Raw genomic sequence first — 20,470 nt, 5'->3', positions numbered from 1 at the left:
AACACAGAGATCTGTGGCCTATAGTTCCAGGCAGTTTCCCTAGAGGAATGCAGGTACCTCCCCATTGGTGCTGTGGCTGTTCCTGCCTATGAAATGTGGCCTGGCCTTGGCACAATTCTGCCTGAGGAAAAGGAGACCACCTGCCGAGAAAATCATCTGCATAAATAATGATTTCACTTCAGCTTTCCTTGCAGATGGTCCTGATTTGGAAGAGGTATGCAGACAGTCTTTGAAATATGACTTCTGTTTTTTAGGCCACTTGGAATTCTTCACAAGCCTCTCCATCACCGTGACAATTTATTGGCCTGGAATCATTAGCTGCCTCTGAAACCCAGTTCTTTTCTTTTTAATTTCTTACTATTTAAAAAATTTCCAGACTCTTCTTTTCTTTTCTTTTCCCCCATCTCTCTCTCTCTCTTTTTCGTTCTAGAGATGGGGTCTCATCCTGTTACCCAGGCTGGAGTGCAGTGATGTGACTACAGCCTCCACCTCCTAGGCTCAAGTGATCCTCCCTCCTCAGCCTCCTGAGTAGCTGGGACTACAGGCATAAGCCACCACACTTGGCTAATGTTTTTTTGTGTTTTTAGAGATAGGATCTTGCTATGTTGTTCAGGCTAGTCTTAAACTCCCAGCCTCAAGGGATCTTCCTGCCTCAGCCTGCTGAGTAACTGGGATTATAGGCATGAACCACTGAGTCCAGCCAGATGCTAATCTCTGAATCTACTTTTTCCCTTATTCCTTTTAAGTACAACTAGTCATCAGATCCTATAAATTTTTCCTCTTCCTATTGTCACCATTCTAATCCAGGCTATATTCCTCCATGCCTGGCCTATTACATTATAATAGTGTTGTTGGTTTCCCCAATCTTTCCTGCACATGATTGCCATGTTAATGCTTTTAACACAATCCCCACTGTCTTTCCATGCACAAATGCCTTCAATGGCCCACCGTTACCTATATACAATGTATTGTACTGTGTGTTACTCAGCTGATTACCTTAACTTGTTTTTCTTTCCAATAGATATTTATGGAGCACCTGCAGATATTTATTGAGTATATATATCATCCTTGGCTCTAGAAAGCAATGAATAAGCCTGACCCACTTCTTTCTTGCCTTTTAGAGAAGAGGGGTTGATAGGAAAAAATAAATGCTCAGAAAGAGAAACTATGAAAGCATGTAATGAGGGAAGCAAATCTAGTCTCTGGAGTCACGGGAGGCAGAAGTGACATTTCAGCTGAGGCCTGAGGGTGAATAATGACGAATTACTGAAGGGCAGGTGAGGGACACAGCACATGCAAAGGGCCTGAGGTAAAAAAAAATTTGCTGCAGGTCAGGAAGGAGACAGAGGGAGATGGGGAAGTACACAGAGGATAAAGGTGGGGAGGTCACCAGGGGCCAGACCCTGCAGAGCCTGGTAGGATGTGCTCAGGAATTTGACTTTATTATAAAAGCAATGGGAAATCACAGCAGGCCTAAAGCAGAGGAATGCAACAATTTATTGTGTTTCAAAAAGATTATCCCAGCTGCAGCGTGAAGGAGGTTTGCATAAGAGCCTACTGGGTGACTAAATAGGAGGAGGAGTGCAGATAAGAGGTAGTGGCACCCTGGACCAGGGTAGTGCCACTGAAGTTAGTAGAAAAGGAGAAAATACATGGATTCAAGAGAGAATGAGAGTGATCAGCCGTGGGGGATCCGGACTGGAGGGAAGTGACAAAGAGGGAGATTAAGGATAATGTCTAAGCTTTTAGCACAAACAACAGACAACCATGGTCATCTTTAAGGAGTTGGGAACCCAGAAAAAGAAGCAGGCATGGGTGTGGAGGTTGATGCTGAGTTTAGAATAGTTTAGTTTCATTTTGTTTTCAAGACAGGATCTCACTCTGTCACCCAGGCTGGAATACAGTGGTGCAATCACAGCTCACTGCAGGCTTGAATTCCTGGTCTCAAGCGATCTTTCTGTCTCAGCCTCTCAAGTAGCTGGGACTACAGGTGCATACCACCATGCCTAGCTAATGAAAACTTTTTGTTTTTCGGAGACTGTTCTCATTATGTTTTTCAGGCTGGCCTCAAATTCCTGACCTCAAGCGATCCTACCATCTTGGCCTCCCAAAGTGCTGGGATTACTGGCTTGAACCACCACGCCAGGTGCAAGTTTAGTTTTGGACAATCTAGTACACATTGGATACCTCTAAGAGGTATCTAAAAGGTATAATAGAAACATAGGTCAGTCTGGAGTTCAGAAGAGGAGCCAGTGTGAGAGGTAAATTTGTGAGTACTGGCATATTTGGTAGTTGAGACCATAAGAGTGATAGAGTTTGTCTAGGGAGAACTTGTAGAGAGAGAAGAGAGAGTGGCCTGGGTCTCAGAATCAAAGAACAGCATCATGGAAAGGTTGAGTAGAGAAGAAAGAACTTGGGTCTGAGAAAATGAAGCCAGTGCAGTGGGAGGAAGGCTGGAGAGGGTGGTTTCTGGAAATTAAGAGAAGAAGGTGTGTTCAGTGGGGTGGGGTGTCACAGTATTGGATGCAGTAAGCTATGGACTATTAAGTCCTCATGAAGCTATAGAGGTCATTAATACCATTAGAGGGCTGGAGCCATGATGGCCGAATAGGAACAGCTCCGGTCTACGGCTCCCAGCGTGAGCGACGCAGAAGACGGGTGATTTCTGCATTTCCATCTGAGGTACCAGGTTCATCTCACTAGGGAGTGCCAGACAGTGGGCGCAGGACAGTGGGTGCAGCGCACCCGTGCGCGAGCCGAAGCAGGGCGAGGCATTGCCTCACTCGGGAAGCGCAAGGGGTCAGGGAGTTCCCTTTCCTGGTCAAGGAAAGGGGTGACAGACGGCACCTGGAAAATCGGGCCACTCCCACGTGAATACTGCGCTTTTCCGACGGGCTTAGGAAACGGCGCATCAGAAGAATATATCCCACACCTGGCTGGGAGGGTCCTACGCCCACGGAGTCTCGCTGATTGCTAGCACAGCAGTCTGAGATCAAACTGCAAGGCGGCAGCCAGGCTGGGGGAGGGGCGCCCGCCATTGCCCAGGCTTGCTTAGGTAAACAAAGCAGCCGGGAAGCTCCAACTGGGTGGAGCCCACCACAGCTCAAGGAGGCCTGCCTGCCTCTGCAGGCTCCACCTCTGGGGGCAGGGCACAGACAAACAAAAAGACAGCAGTAACCTCTGCAGACTTAAATGTCCCTGTCTGACAGCTTTGAAGAGAGCAGTGGTTCTCCCAGCACGCAGCTGGAGATCTGAGAACCGGCAGACTGCCTCCTCAAGTGGGTCCCTGACCCCTGACCCCCGAGCAGCCTAACTGGGAGGCATCCCCCAGTAGGGGCAGACTGACACCTCACACGGCTGGGTACTCCTCTGAGACAAAAATTCCAGAGGAACGATCAGACAGCAGCATTCGGGGTTCACGAAAATCCGCTGTTCTGCAGCCACTGCTGCTGGTACCCAGGCAAACAGGGTCTGGAGTGGACCTCTAGCAATCTCCAACAGACCTGCAGCTGAGAGTCCTGTCTGTTAGAAGGAAAACTAACAAGCAGAAAGGACATCCACACCAAAAACCCATCTGTACATCACCATCATCAAAGACCAAAAGTAGATAAAACCACAAAGATGGGGAAAAAACAGAGCAGAAAAACTGTCAGGAAACAACAGGTGCTGGAGAGGATGTGGAGAAAAAGGAACACTTTTACACTGTTGACGGGACTGTAAACTAGTTCAATCATTGTGGAAGTCAGTGTGGTGATTCCTCAGGGATCTAGAACTAGAAATACCATTTGACCCAGCCATCCCATTACTGGGTATATACCCAAAGGACTATAAATCATGCTGCTATAAAGACACATGCACACGTATGTTTATTGCGGCACTATTCACAATAGCAAAGACTTGGAACCAACCCAAATGTCCAACAATGATAGACTGGATTAAGAAAATGTGGCACATATACAGCATGGAATACTGTGCAGCCATAAAAAATGATGAGTTCATGTCCTTTGTAGGGACACAGATGAAATTGGAAATCATCATTCTCAGTAAACTATTGCAAGAACAAAAAACCAAACACCACATATTCTCAGTCATAGGTGGGAATTGAACAATGAGAACACATGGACACAGGAAGGGGAACATCACACTCTGGGGACTGTTGTGGGGTGGGGGGAGGGGGGAGGGTTAGCTTTAGGAGATATACCTAATGCTAAATGACGAGTTAATGGGTGCAGCACACCAGCATGGCACATGTATACATATGTAACAAACCTGCACATTGTGCACATGTACCCTAAAACTTAAAGTATAATAATAATAAAATAGAAAAAAGTAACCATTATAACTGAAAAAAAAAAAATTCTTAGTTCAGTGCCAAGTGCAGTGGCTCACACCTGTAATCCCAGCACTTTGGGAGGCCGAGGTGAGAGGATGGCAGCAGTCTAGGAGTTTGAGACCAGCTTGGGCAACATAGTGAGACCTTGTCTCTACTGAAAAAGAATAGAGCCGAGAGTGGTGGCTCACACCTGTAATCCCAGCACTTTGAGAGGCTGAGGTGGGTGGATCATCTGAGATCAGGAGTTCGAGATCAGCCTGGCCAACATAGTGAAACCCCATCTCTACTAAAAATACAAAAAAATAGCTGGGCATGGTGGCGGGTGCCTGTAATCCCAGCTACTAGGGAGGCTGAGGCAGGAGAATAACTGGAACCCAGCAGGTGGAGGCTGCAGTGAGCTGAGATGGTGCCATTGCACTCCAGCTTAGGCAACAAGAGCAAAACTCTGTCTCAAAAAATAAATAAATAAATAAAATAAAATAAAATTACTGGGCATGGTGACACATGCCTGTAGTCCCAGATATTTGTGAGGCTGAGGTGGGAAGATTACTTGAGCCTGGGAAGTCAAAGCTGCAGTGAGTCGAGATCATGCTACTGCATTCCAGCCTGGGCAACAGAGTGAGACCTTGTCTAAAAAAAAGTCTCAGTTCATATTTCATTTTGGGGTGCCTCTACATCCTGACTTTCTTTCACACACACACACACACACACACCACACACACACACACACACACTATACATACACAACACACACACACACACTATACATACACACAGTAAAATTCACTTTGTCCTGTAGAGTTCTATGGATTCTGACAAATACAAAGAGTTAGCTATCTACCATCACAGCCATGATAAAAAACAGTTCCATCACCCCAACATTTTACCATGCTATCCCATAGCAGTTCACTCTTCTGTCTCCACTCCTGGAAACGAACTATTTGTTTTCCATTCCTAGGTTTTTTTTTTTTTTTTCATAACGTTATCAATGAAATCATATGGTACATAGTTTTTTGAGCCAGGTTTCTTTCACTTAGTGAAATATATTTGAGAATCATTCAAGCTATTGCATGAGTGAACAGTTCAGTCCTTTCCATTGTTGAGTAGTGTTCCATGGTGTACACAGACTGCAATTTGTGTACCCATTCATAGGTTGAGGGACAGGTTAGTTATTTTCAGTTTTTGTTGATTACAAATAGAGCTATTAGAAACATTTGCATACAGGTTTTGTCTGAACATTAGGTTATTTTTCTTGGAAGTGGGATTGCTGGGTTATATGGCATGGCTATGTTTAGCTTTATAGTCCTTAGTATCTTGATAATGATAGTAGTTTGGTGAGGTGGTAGGATCAAAACAGGAGTGGAGAGGGTTAAGAAGAAAGAGGGAAGTGAGGAGGTGGATATAGTGAGTGAAAGCAATGCTTTAATTTCAGCTGACATGGATAATTTCAGCTGACACAGGGAAGCAGGGATGTGGTTGGAGGTGGCATGAGGTTTAGGGAGGGAAGGGTTGTCAGAGTTAAAAGATACTTGAGCATGTTTAATGACGATGGGAAGGAGGAAGCAGACAGAGAGGATGGAGATAAGGGAAAGAGAAGGACGTTGGGGAGGAAGGAGATAGTGAGGTTTCTGGTAGGATGGGAGGGACTGGCTTTTGATAAAAAGGTAGCTCTTCCATGTTAATGAGAGGGCATAAATGCAGTGAGCCTTTCCAAGCCCTAGTCTGACCTTCACGTGATCTTTTAGGGGATGGCAGAAGACAAGTTCAGCCCTTTCAAACTACATGCCTGCAAAAATTCTTGGCCCCAACCAGACTGTCTCATGATGACATCATGTTCACCCTGTTATTTAAGAGCCAGTGGATGTTTGGGGTTTTGGGGGTGTCAGTAGAGCACCTTTGCTTGCCTGGCAGCGGTGAAGCATTTGCTATGGAAAAGGAGCAAAGCTGCAAGTTCAGCAGATTGTTACTATTTATCCTCAAAGGTATGTTTTACCCTAGTTTCTACAAAAACACTCTTATGATGTTCACAATTGGATCCCAGTATCACAGTTACCACCCAGATCACCAGGAGCTGGGTAGGTACAGGAGTTGGGGACAAGCAGCATGCTCATGAAAGTTCCCTTACTGTGTACAGTTTGGCAATTTGTTAACTTTCTTGATAACGTAAACACATTTCCTTGCTAGAGATCTTGACAATGACTCCTGATAATTAGAAGCACTGGGGACTTTTCCTCTGACTCATTAATGAGTAAAACAGGCTAGAATTTTTCTCCCTATAGTCCATCTCTTAAAAAGAAAATGGTATCTACCATAAAGACAGAATAAGAAAAATAGTAGTTGTTTTAGCCAAAATGATGAGGATGCCAGTCGCTGGGTGCATTGTTTAAGAAGTTGCCATTTTAAGACCTTCAGGGAAATACCTGAAATGATTCCAGCTGATCATTCTGATCTGTAAAACCTCGTTTTGTTATGTAGCAGAGCAATTTGTGAGGCAGGACTGATAATAACACAGTCAGTTGTTGGATATCAGATTTAACGCCTTAAAAACTCATAGGAACCAATAAATGTTTTGTGGAATGGTTCTATACAGAAGTACTTACTGTGGTAATCTCCTCTTAATAGATCTGAAAATGCTACAAGTTTTAAGTCAGAAAATGTACCTTCTTATTTTTGGAAAAGGCTTTGAGACCATCATAAGTGTAATATAATCAGGGAAGAGTTTTGCCGATGGTGAGTTGGGCTGTGAATCCAGACATAATCTACATAGGTAACTAGTGTTTCAATGACATTTGACTATTGTTTTCCTTTTCTCAGCTGCCATGTTATTTATTGGAAGGCTGCCATATTAGAAATAAGATTGCTATCCTTTTGAGAAATTTATTCTAGAATACTTAGCACCATTGATACCAGAGTTAAGAATGCTAGGAAGCAGCTCTGCGATTGTGAAGTTGTTGCTTGATTTTGACTCATTTGCAGACTTTTACAGAGAAGTTGGTCTATGCTGGGGAATGGGGATCCACTGTGGATTAAAGATCACTTCTCCTCTTCGAAATGCTCACAGTCCCTCCTCAAAAATGCTCTTTGAGAAAAACTGGAAAGCAGAGACTTTGTGTCCACTGTGATTTGAGTCCTTGGGAGCACAGAAAGGAAAGATTAGCTCTGTTTGGAGATGTGTTTAAGAAAGTTTTGGCTGGGTGCAGTGGCTCATGCCTGTAATCCTAGGACTTTGGGAGCCTGAGGTGGGAGGACTGCTTGAGGCCGGGAGTTTGAGACCAGCCTGGGTAATATAGCAAGACCCTGTCTCTTCAAAAAAAAAAAAAAAAAAAAAAAAGGAGCAGGATGTGAGGGTGCATGCCTGTAGTTCAAGCTACTTAGGAGGCTAAGGAGGAAGGATTGTGTGAAACCAGGAGTTCAAGGCTGCAGTGAGCCACGATCATGCCACTGCACTCCAGCCTGAGCAAGAGAGCGAGAGCCTGCCTCAAAAAAAAAAAAAAAAAAAAAAAAAGAAAAGAAAAGAAAAAGAAAGAAAGAAAGAAAAAAGAAAGCTTCCATGACTACTAAATCCCAGCAACTGAGCAGGATCTCCCCACTTTAGACGGCAGAGGAGAGCAAGAAAGACAATCAGAGTGGTCAAGATGTGTTAAAATACAGAGCCTGATGCCTCCAGCTTTGTTCTTTTGGCTTAGGATTGACTTGGCAATGCAGGCTCTTTTTTGGTTCCATATGAACTTTAAAGTAGTTTTTTCTAACTCTGTGAAGAAAGTCTTTGGTAGCTTGACAGGGATGGCAATGAATCTATAAATTACCTTGGGCAGTATGGCCATTTTCATGACATTGATTCTTCCTATCCATGAGCATAGAATGTTCTTCCATTTGTTTGTATCCTCTTTTATTTCATTGAGCAGTGGTTTGTAGTTCTCCTTGAAAGGATCCTTTACATCCCTTGTCAGGCTACCTGACTTCAAACTATACTACAAGGCTACAGTAACCAAAACAGCATGGTACTGGTACCAAAACAGAAATACAGACCAATGGAACGGAACAGAGCCCTCAGAAATAATGCCACACATCTGCAACTATCTGTTCTTTGACAAACCTGACAAAAACAAGAAATGGGGAAGGGATTCTCTATTTAATAAATGGTGCCAGGAAAACTGGCTAGCCATATGTAGAAAGCTGAAACTGGATCCCTTCCTTACACCTTATACAAAAATTAATTCAAGATGGATTAAAGACTTAAATGTTAGACCTAAAACCATAAAAACCTTAGAAGAAAACCTAGGAAATACCATTCGGGACATAGGCATGGGCAAAGACTTCATGACTAAAACACCAAAAGCAATGGCAACAAAAGCCAAAATTGACAAATGGGATCTAATTAAACTAAAGAGCTTCTGCACAGCAAAAGAAACTACCATCAGAGTGAATAGGCAACTTACAGAATGGGAGAAAATTTTTGCAGTCTACTCATCTGACAAAGGGCTAATATCCAGAATCTACAAAGAACACAAACAAATTTACAAGAAAAAAACAAACAACCCCATCAGCAAGTGGGAGAAGGATATGAACAGACACTTCTCAAAAGAAGACATTTATGCAGGCGACAGACACATGAAAAAATGCCCATCATCACTGGCCATCAGAGAAATGCAAATCAAAACCACAATGAGATACCATCTCACACCAGTTAGAATGGTGATCATTAAAAAGTCAGGAAACAACAGGTGCTAGAGAGGATGTGGAGTAATAGGAACACTTTTACACTGTTGGTGGGACTGTAAACTAGTTCAACCATTGTGGAAGACAGTGTGGCGATTCCTCAGGGATCTAGAACTGGAAATACCATTTCACCCAGCCATCCCATTACTGGATATATACCCAAAGGCTTATAAATCATGCTGCTATAAAGACACATGCACACGTATGTTTAATGCGGACTATTCACAATAGCAAAGACTTGGAACCAACCCAAATGTCCAACAATGATAGACTGGATTAAGAAAATGTGGTACATATACACCATGGAATACTATGCAGCCATAAAAAATGATAAGTTCATGTCCTTTGTAGGGACATGGATGAAGCTGGAAACCATCATTCTCAGCAAACTATCGCAAGGACCAAAAACCAAACACCGCATGTTCTCAGTCATAGGTGGGAATTGAACAATGAGAACACTTGGACACAGGAAGGGGAACATCACACACTGGGGCCTGTTGTTGAGTAGGGGGAGGGGGGAGGGATAGCATTAGGAGATATACCTAATGTAAATGACGAGTTAATGGGTGCAGCACACCAACATGGCACATGTATACATATGTAACAAACCTGCACGTTGTGCACATGTACCCTAGAACTTAAAGTATAATAAATATATATATATATATACACACACATATATGTGTATATATATATGTATATAAAAAAACAGAGCCTGGGGGGACACAAGTTTGGGATGTTCCTTGAGCCTGGGCAGAGGAGATCCATGTGCCTCCAGGCATCTCTGACTTCTCAAAGTCATTAGCTTCTTCTGCATGAAAAAAGAACTCATTATCTACGTAACCCTTAGAGTTTACTGTATGCAATATAGTTGTAGGACCACTGTGAGATGTGGAATGGGAATGGCCCAGTAAGCCCAGAGAAAGGACTACTTCATTTGGGCTACCATCTGCAATGGATGGTCCACTAACTTGGTTTGGGAATCTGGTAGATGCCCTGCTCTATTTACTTTTCATCATGGGAAGGCTTGGGAGGCCACCACAGCTCTGATCTGGCATAAAGAGAAAATCCACGACACACTCTTTCTAACACCGCTGCAGGCAGGAAGTGTACGCATTCCCTAACTCTTTGATTAGAATGCATAAGTGTGGAAAGAGTGCTGAAGTCTGTCACTGTGAGCAAGAAGACTACCACGATGGAATAAACCCCACATCTCATTGCAGTCATATGCTTTTCTTCATGGGCTAGACTGTACAAATGGCCTTTGCAAATGGTATTGAATGGGTGTTCAGGATCAGGGATTCTGTCTCCACACATAGAATAAAGTAAGGCTAACTATGAGGGTTGGCTCTACAGCCTTTCGCCAATTCATTTATTTATCAGTTAACTCAAACATTTATTATGTTTGCCAAGCACTCTGTGAGCAGAGAAAACCTGTAACAAAAGATAAAAGAACCACAATAATAAAACCTCATGTATTTGGGCCCCTCTAGTTAAGAATTTTAAAAAGTACATAAAATTTAACATTAAAATAATTTCTTAGTAAACCAATGACACCGTACATATGGTTGCAGAAGAAAGCTTAAATTATGTAAGGCAGTTTTCATGATCTCTCACTTTAGAAGCACCTTCAGAAGAATGCAAAGACAATATATTAAAAACAGACCATTCTTAAAGATGTGTCAAAGTAGTTTCTGTGAAAAAATTGCCATTAGGCCAGGATTTAACTTGATCCTAGTTAACATGAATCTTTCTAAGTAATAAAACTACTGTCTTAAATTTTTTTCTGAGTCCAACTAAATCTCACTAATTTTTTCTCCCATTCTAAGTCATAGTTGGTATTAGAGATTTTCCTACAAAGCAGCTTTCATTTAAGGATGAGTAGACTTACTGAATTTGGATACTATGAATATCACACGAGTCTTCTGCTCAGAGCCATACTGGACAATGGGGGCATGAGGATGACCTAAGGCCATGTCATCTGCAGGACTGTTACAACTTCCCTGTACCAGCTGGAAATCTAAATGTGACTTAATCAAATGAATATCACAGTTCCCACGGAACAAATGGAGGAAACAGGCATGAAGCAGTGGAACTGCTGGGTCAAGGTTACCCCATGAGTCCCTCATAGGAAACCAGGAGCAAAGATCAGACTGTGTCTATTTTAATGCCTATAATGATCTCCCTCCCACTCCTGATAAGAAACTTCTATTTTTATTGCTAATTTTGATGTTTTCAAGCTTGAGATGGCATTTCTCCATTATTCTCTCTTCTTCCCTTCATTAATGTTTGGCAAATTTATTACATTTAAAAAAACATGCTCTCCATTAAACAGCCAAGTTATGACATTTATGGAACATTAGCCAGAAAATATGAAACTAAAGCTTTCTTCCAAGTTCACTTAGACTGCATCCTTGATAAGATTCAGAATTCTTACAGTAACAACAACAACAAAATCAACCTGGAAGTATTCCTTATTTAAAATCTGATACACATGGAGACTTCCAAAGGGGACATAAGAAATAATCAGGCCAACAATCATTCACATGTCTTTGTTGACATTAAAATATTCTGGCTAATGTCAGTCTGATAATGAACGAGTGTCTGTGCTCTCAAAACATGAGGGCGGCTACTCCAGTTTGAAATATTGTCAAAAGCAAAAGGAATGTTTCATTTGCTCAACTGCTGAAGGCAGAGCTGACCCTAGATAAAAGCCTCCCTTTGTTGAGGCTCCTTTTCAGAGTCACTTCCACCCTGTTTAGTAATCTCCTTTTAAAGCCTTCCTCTACTAACAATCAAGACCAGGCACCATGTCACATAGAATCTCACCTGCTCAGGTGTGGTGCTCCAATTTCTAAGTAGGAGGCTGAGGGGCATCATTCAGGGGTGTTTCTGTGTGGTGGGGGTGTGTAGTGGGGCAGGGAGGAACAGTCAGGGGATTTGTCTTAAAGTGACTCAACAAACACTTTTTTTTTTTTTTGAGACAGGGTCTCGCTTTGTTGCCCAGGCTGGAATGCAGTGGCATAATCTTGGCCCACTGCAGCCTCAACCTCCTGGGCTTAAGTGATCCTCTCACCTCAGCCTCCCAAGTAGCTGAGACAACAGGCACATGCAGTTATGCCCAGCTAATTTTTGTATTTTTTGTAGAGACGTGATTTTGCCATGTTACCTAGGCTGCTCTCAAACTCCTGGGCTCAAGCGATCTGCCTGCCTCAACCTCCCAAAGTGCTGGGACCATAGGCGTGAGCTACCATGCCTCCCAGCCAGTACTTTTTTTTTTTTTTTAACTGAAATTGTATGTATTTATCTGTGGTATGGGGTGAAGAGGCTGATAGATATTCATGGTCAAGGGTGCTAGAGACTTTCCAGGCTACTCCTGGGCACCATGATGAACAGAGTAGCAGGGCAGACACAGTACCCACAATGGGGCCCATTATTGGTGGCCGTGGGCTAGAAATCTTACCCTTTCCAATAAGACTTTTGACTTGCACTGAAGACCAGAAGGCAAGACAAATGGTCTTGACTGGGTTTCACATCTCCTGAACAATTCTCAATTTATTCGTTTCCTCTGGTCAGGTCATCCTTAATGAATTGAGTAGAATGATTCAGAGGACTGGTAAGTTGGTCTATTATTTCAGTGACTCCCTTTATTCCCCTCAAATGTTATCAGTTTATGAAATTCCAAAGTCTGCGAACCACTGAACTATCTATCATCATCTATGTCTTGCTTAAAAGTAAACTCTGGGCCGGGCGCGGTGGCTCACGCGGTAATCCCAGCACTTTGGGAGGCTGAGGCAGGCAGATCACGCGGTCAGGAGATCGAGACCATCCTGGCTAACACGGTGAAACGCCGTCTCTACTAAAAATACAAAAAAATTAGCCGGGCGTGGTGGCGGGCGCCTGTAGTCCCAGCTACTCTGGAGGCTGAGGCAGGAGAATGGTGTGAACCCGGGAGGCAGAGCTTGCAGTGAGCCGAGATGGCACCACTGCACTCCAGCCTGGGCGACAGAGCGAGACTCCGTCTCAAAAAAAAAAAAAAAAAAAAAAAAAAGTAAACTGTGCCATTTATAGCTTTGCAATATACTCTGTCAGAGGAGATAGTAATAAAAATAGTTCTACCTATTTTGGTGAGAGGCTTGTCGGCAGTGAATCTGAGTCAGATGCGGCAAAGGAAGGCAGAGGGGCTTTGCTTGTACTTCTCTCTCAATTACTTTTTGCTCCTTACCTAGTCTGACACCTTGGATCACTTCCTCCCTTTGGAAATGTTCCCGCAGTTCATTGCCATAGCACCACAGTAGCCTGGTTTTCCTCCTCCTCTCTGTGTGGCTTTTTGTGACTTCCTCTGCAGGGTCCATTTCCCTTGCCAGTCTCTAAAATAATAGTATTCTTTAGGTCTCTGCTCTCAGTCTTCTCTTTTTTGTTAAATACTCTCCTTGCAAATCTCATTCATTTTCATGGCTCTCATTACTATCTATAAACCCATTGCTTACTTGGATTAAATGAGATAATACACAAAAAGCACTTCGTGTCAGGCACATAGGAAGGGCACATTCTCTAATTCAACAAGTATTTCTTGAGTGATTTTATGTACCTTTCTGGCTACTGAGGATAGAGATGTAAACGAAATACACAAAAATCCTTGCCCACGTGGGGCTTACATTCTAATAGGTGAAACATCGTGAACCAAATAAGTGAAAGTAAGTAAAATATATAGTAGGTTAGATAATGTTATGTCTACTATGTCAAAATATAGCACAAAGAAGGTAGAGAGGAAGAGCTGGGGTAGCAAGCATTCTCCATTTATAATTGGGTGGCCAGGAGAGTCTTACTGCAAAGATGATGTTTTGAGCAAAGACCTTTAAGGATATGGGGAGTGAAATGTGCAGATACCTGGAGAAACAGTGTTCCAGACCAGAGGGAGAGCAAGTGCAAAGACCTCAACAACTCTCTGTAATATTTTCTTAGCTCTTAGGTTTCTCTCCTGAAGCCTAGCTCCTCATTAGACATCTTCAGGTGTTCCAAGGATGCCTGAAATGCGACAGGCCCTCAAAGGAACTGATCATTTACTTGCTTGACCTGCTATTCCCTGGTGGTCCTTGGCTTGGTCAATTGCATCATCATGCACCCATTACACAAGGCAGAAATCTAGGAGGCAGCCTTAATTCCTCCCTCTCCCTCTCCCCTCTATCTAGTTAATTGCATGTTCTTAATGTAGTAATTTTATAATTTTATTTTACTTTAAATTTCACTCAATCCCTTCACCTATTAGGCCACCATAATCTCATTAACATTGGATGGAAAACATATTTAGAGATGTGTGTCAAAGTACTCCAAAATGTAAAGTGCTATTTCTCCATTGCAAAGAAGTGCTAGATAAGAATGTGGAAATTAATTCTTTGCCAGCATATATGTATGTGTATATATGAAGACCCACAGATTACCCTAAACCTTAAGCCACAAGGCTAGCAAGCAATTATTGAGCACTTCCTCTTATTTTATTTAATTGCACTTTTTCAGAAAACCAATACCTTCACCAAGAGATGAAATAAATTTCTGGAGGCTATTCAAATAGTGAACATTAGGGCCTGGATTTGAACTTGGTGACACCCATGCACCGGCAATGTCCTCTGTGCCATGGTGCCCACATTGGCCAAGAGCCCAAGATTGGAATGAGGCATGATAATAGTCATCTGTGGCACAAAAGACAGCAGCAGCAGAGTGTCCCTGAGAAGGCCCCTTAGCTCCTCCTTGTTTCCCATCCTTCTCCTCTACAAAAGGTTGATTTCAGTATCTCACATGTGCCTCAATTTCATATAAGATGAAAAATTACAAAACGGCAGCCAAGATGCCAAATAGCAAACACATTAAAAATGTTGATGCCCAAAGGATATGAAAAGCCACTTATCAAAAAAAGACATACATGCACCAACAAACCTATGAAAAAATGCTCAACATCACTGATCATCAGAGAAATGCAAATCAAAACCACAATGAGATACCATCTCACACCAGTCAGAATAGCCATTATTAAAAAGTCAAGAAACAACAGTTGCTGGTGAGGTTGCAGAGAAATAGGAACGCTTTTACACTGTTGGAGGGAATGTAAATTAGTTCAACCATTGTGGAAGACAATATGGCAATTCCCCAAAGATTTAGAACCAGAAATATCATTTGACCCAGAAATCCCATTACTGGGTATATACCCAAAGAAATATAAATCATCTTATTATAAAGATACATGCACACATATGTTAATTGCAGCACTATTCACAATAGCAAAGATGTGGAATCAACCCAAATGCCCATCAATGATAGACTGGATAAAGAAACTGTGGTACATATACACCATAGAATACTATGCAGCTATAAAAAGGAAAAAGAGCATGTCCTCTCCATGGACACGGATGAAGCTGGAAGCCATTATCCTCAGCAAACTAACACAGAAACAGAAAACCAAACACCGCATGTTCTCACTTATAAGTGGGAGCTGAACATGAGAACACATGAATACAGGGAGGGGAACAACACACACTGGGGCCTGTTAGGGGTTGGGGTTTGGGGGAGAACATTAGGGAAAATAGCTAAGGCATGCTGGGCTTAATACCTAGGTGATGGGTTCATAGGTGCAGCAAACCACCATGGCACATTTTTATCTGTGTAGCAAACCTGTACATCCTGCACATGTACCCTGGAATATAAAAAATAAAAATAAAAATAAAGAAAAAAAAATGATGTCCAAAAACAATGAGAACAAAGCCCCAGCTGGCATCCTGGGGAAGAGGCACAGTGAATTCCTCTGGGGTGAAGTTATCCACAGCCATCAGTCATTCCTAACCAGAGGCTGAATTACAAGAGGGGACAAAGCACTATCACCTTCAGCAGCAGAAAGCATCTTGTCATCTTCCTTTACAACCTCCAGCGACATGAATGCCAGATTGAGTCCCATCTTAATTGGTTAGCAGATTTGTCAATATTCTGCTTCTAGTAGACTTGATCCTGTGAGGTCAAAGAAGCACTTCTGGGGCCAGGTGGGTAAGGGTGCAGCTTCTACAACAAGGGACACTAGAATGTAAGTAGCTTCCAACTCATTCTAAAAACCTGCCTTAGTTTTCTTGCTCTGTCCTTTTAGACCAAGCTTGTCTAACCCTCAGTCCCCAGGCCACATGTGGCCCAGGACAGCTTTGAATGCAGCCCAACACAAATTTATAAATTTTCTTCACACATTATGAGATTCTTTTTTTCTTCCCCATCAGCTATCACTAGTGTTAATGTATTTTATATGTGGCCCAAGACAATTCTCCTTTTACCAGTGTGGCCCAGGGAAGCCAAAAGATTGGACACCTCTGTTTTAGACTGTGCAGACCATTTTAGGGGGCCAGGTGAAAAGCAAGGCAAGCAGCTGAAAACAGCCAACTTAACAGGAAAAGGAAGGCACGAGGAGGAAGAGGCTCCATCAGCAGATGAATGTCCGGCATGAGTCAGGCTGTCTTGGGATCCTCAGCAGGTGCCATCCCAGGGTCAGGTCAACTGCTGTGCCCACCTGTCTCATCCCAGCATTCATCCGTATCCCCCACAGAACACAGACAGAAACTCTGCCTTGGTAGCCCAATGCAGCTCACATCGGGTGTCCTGATGAGACATTCCTGCAGGCTTGACATTAGCGTAGCCATTTAAGACATCTCTATTCATAAAACCAGTCTTGGCTTCCTGGCACGTTTTCTTCAGGCTTTATAAACAGCAAGTAAACATCAGAAGAAATGATTTGGGGCACCAAACATTCTACTGCAGGCTTATTTGTTTTTACCCTTGTCTCTTTGTAAACTGGAACCATGGTGTAAAAATCACAGCATTATCAAACATGCAGGAGAAAAGATTTTCAGCTCATCTACAACACAATCATTCCATCAGACTCTTAAATAAATCAGCTTCATTTTCAGTGCAATGTAAAACCCTCAGTAAGACGTAGAAAGCTTCAGAATAGGTTTGTGTGACACGTTAACTCCTATCATTCATTTCCCTAAATATTGTCATATTGATTCAAAAATACAATAATCTCAGTAATTCTGGCCCTACTTGTTTAAAAATAATTTTGACAAACGTTAAGATTAAGTTAATCATTGTGTTTTCAATCTGAAAAAACACTTACTAAACTATTAATGTTGTAAGAGTATAAGTAGAATGCTTGAAAGAACAAGCTGTTTCTTAAAGACACTTTACATACCAAAATGCATATATTAAGTTGATGTGCTATTTAGAAATAATTTTTATTTACACATCAAGTCAAATATACTTATTAGTGTAATTTAAATGACTATGCAAAGTTGGAAGGAATTAAAATGTTGCTTCTTTTTGAATCTTAAAATGGAGACAGGCTTTTTTTCCTAATTATGGTTAATTAGTGAGGTTTTATTGTAATAATAAATCACAAGGGGAGCTTCTAGTTTCATGGGTGGTTGATGCTGATTCTAATCAGGATTGCTGACCTAATGCTTGAGGAAAGATTGGCTGTTTCCGGAAGGATCCATTAATGGCTTAGGAAAACAGATGTGCCATTGAACAATACTAGTCACGCCAAGGACAGAGGGTCCCTTCTTCTTGTTCCGTCTTCTTAAATAAAACCAAGGACAAACACTGACCCAGGAATGCCGTATAAACAACCGAACAGCTTAGAGCCAGTATCATCAAGCTCTGGAAGTTCCTGCTCAGCCAGCAGCCATCTCCAACAGAAGGGACCTGATTTCATCCCTCACCATGCTAAGATATCACCAGATCCAATACATGTACAAGAAACCTTAAACAGAAATGAGAAAGGAAAAGAAGGTCTTGGAAACCACTCAACACTGGTTTAAATAGAAGAAGAATTTGAAGGATGTGGGGGCACTGCCCACAGGACACAGGCCGGAAGAACAGAAGGGCCACAGAAGGCCTGGATTCAGCCTTTTCATTTGTCTCTGTCTGTCTCATCTGTCTCTCTCTGTGTGTCTCTTTATTTCTCCCTGTAAGCCATCCTTCTCTGATTATGCACTGGGCCAGTCTTGGATGTGCCAGGATGTTGTGGTTTAAGGACCAACAACAACTCCCAGTGCCTCTCAGATCCAATTCTAAATTTTCAGAAGAAACTGTTACACCAGTGTTTCAATTCAGTTGTGCGTGGCCTTGGGGATGCAAATTTTGCTACAGTGCCATGACTGTGAGTGATGGGGATGCAGACGTGTGCTTTGCCATCATCCCAAAAGTTATCACAACCATCATCAGGGGTGGCCCTCCCTTTTGCAAACAAGCCATTTTCTGGGTACAGAAAATGTTGCATTATGGAATGGATAATGTCTTATGCAAGATCGACCACAGAGCTTTCACAGGAAGCATGTTTCAGAACTTCAAAGGAATGAGACTAATCAGATACCTTACTTGTATTTAAATTGGCTGATCATATTTCCTTTTTATGGCAATACAGTACCATTAATGGGTGGATGGCATTATCCCATTTATTTTCTAAGGGAAATGGAGACTTTCATTCTGCTTATACAGAGACAGTGTACCAGGAAAGCGTGGACAGAAATTACCTAACCCTAACTCTGGTGCTCAGAACTGCCTCATGGCCCTATAATAGCTTCAAATGGCCCTCCATGGGGGCATAGGTGATCACTGTTCTCCCATTTCCCTGATGCTGAGCCTCTACTGTAAACCCCAGTTACACATCACAGAATATCTCTGCTTCTCTCTATTTCAGTGTTTGTTTTCTTTGCTCATTCATCTTTCATAGTTGTCTTTTCCCATAATCCCTGCACATTGTGGCTACTTGATGAATCCTTTTGTGAATCAATCCAGTAATGGAGGGTGAGGTGCATTAACACAAGTCTCCTGTATCGTCAGGTTTGAAAGGTCCTGCTCTGCCAGCAGCCGTCTCCCACAGAAGGGACCTGATTTCATCCCTCGCCATGCTAAGACGTTACCAGATCCAACACACCCATGAGAAACCTTAAACGGAAATCAGACAGGAAAAGAAATCAGGAAATCAGGGTGTTTTAACGAGGGATCCTTTGGTTGTAAGAACCACTTGCGCTGGTTTAAACAGAAGGAGGATTTGAAGGATGTGGGGGCATTGCCCATAGGACACAGGCAGGAAGAACAGACGGGCCACAGAAGGCCTGGATTCAGCCTTTTCATTTGTCTCTCTCTCTCTCATCTGTCTCTCTCTGTGTGTCTCTATTTTATTATTTTACTCTTGCATATCTCCATATGCAAGAAGAACCTGAAATGCCTCAGCACCAGATCACTGTCTCATGGAATAAGAATGCTGCCAAAAGAAATTTAGACATCAGTGCCCCTTCATTGTATAAGAGAAGACACAAGTTCAGAAAGATGAATGGTCACACAGCTGCTTGGAGGGAATGCCAAGATTAGGGCCCAAGTATTTGCCCACACATCAGCACTGCTGGTGAATGCACAATGGGATAATAATTCTCACTCAAGAGAAAAGTGTGCCGTGTAAAGCTAATGGATTTTATCTTTGCTGGGGAGAAATCCTGGAAAGCTGCCCATCTATGTTAGGGACATGAAGTGGAAACATGTCCTCCCCTCTCAGCTGCACGTTCTTTCTCCAGGTACCTGACTTCCCAAGGTCACCAGGGCACTGCTCCATCACGGCTTTACCCTCTGCACTTGCGGCCAGTCCTCCAAACCCCAAGGCCCAGTTCAAATCATTGGGTGAAATCCTTCCCTGAATAATGAGTCTTCTCTTAATCTCTATGGTACTTTACACCTGAATCTCCTTTAAAAAGTGTTTTTATTACTAGTTTTAAAAGGGTGGTTTTACAGACAACCTACAGAATGAGAGAAAATGTTTGCAATCTACCCATCTGACAGAGGTCTAATATCCAGCATCTTTAAGGAACTTAAATAAATGTACAAGAAAAAAACAACCCCATTAAAAAGTAGGCAAAGGACATGAACAGACATTTCTCAAAAGAAGACATTTATGCAGCCAACAAAGATATGAAAAAAAAGCTCAACACCACTGATCATTAGAGAAATGCAAATCAAAAGCACAGTGCGATACCATCTCACACCAGTCAGAATGGCTATTATAAAGAAGTCAAAAAACAAGAGATGCTGGCCACATTGTGGAGAAAAAGGAACACATTTCCTGCTGTTGATGGGAATATCAATTATCAATTAGCTGAACCATTTTGGAAGATGGTATGGCAATTCTCCAAAGCCCTAAGAGGCAGAAATACTGTTTGATCCAGCAATCCTGTTACTAGTTATACATCCAGAGGAATATGAATCATTGTATCACAAAGATACACACACGGGTGTGTTCACTGCAGCACTATTCATAATAGCAAAGACATGAAGTCAACCCAAATGCCCACCAATGGTAGACTGGATAAAGAAAATGTGGTATGTATACACCAT

The 20,470-nt window shown here is 42.4% G+C and overlaps 1 protein-coding gene across 20 annotated transcripts in view; it reads right to left on the bottom strand.

The window, feature by feature from the left end:
* Positions 1 to 20,470, bottom strand: part of KIAA1217 — an 854,498-nt gene that overhangs the window by 451,225 nt on the left and 382,803 nt on the right. The window lies entirely within an intron of this gene.

This window comes from Pan troglodytes, chromosome 8 (assembly GCF_028858775.2).
Source record: "Pan troglodytes isolate AG18354 chromosome 8, NHGRI_mPanTro3-v2.0_pri, whole genome shotgun sequence".
NCBI lineage: Eukaryota > Metazoa > Chordata > Mammalia > Primates > Hominidae > Pan > Pan troglodytes.
This window is presented reverse-complemented; position numbering and strand designations above follow the sequence as displayed.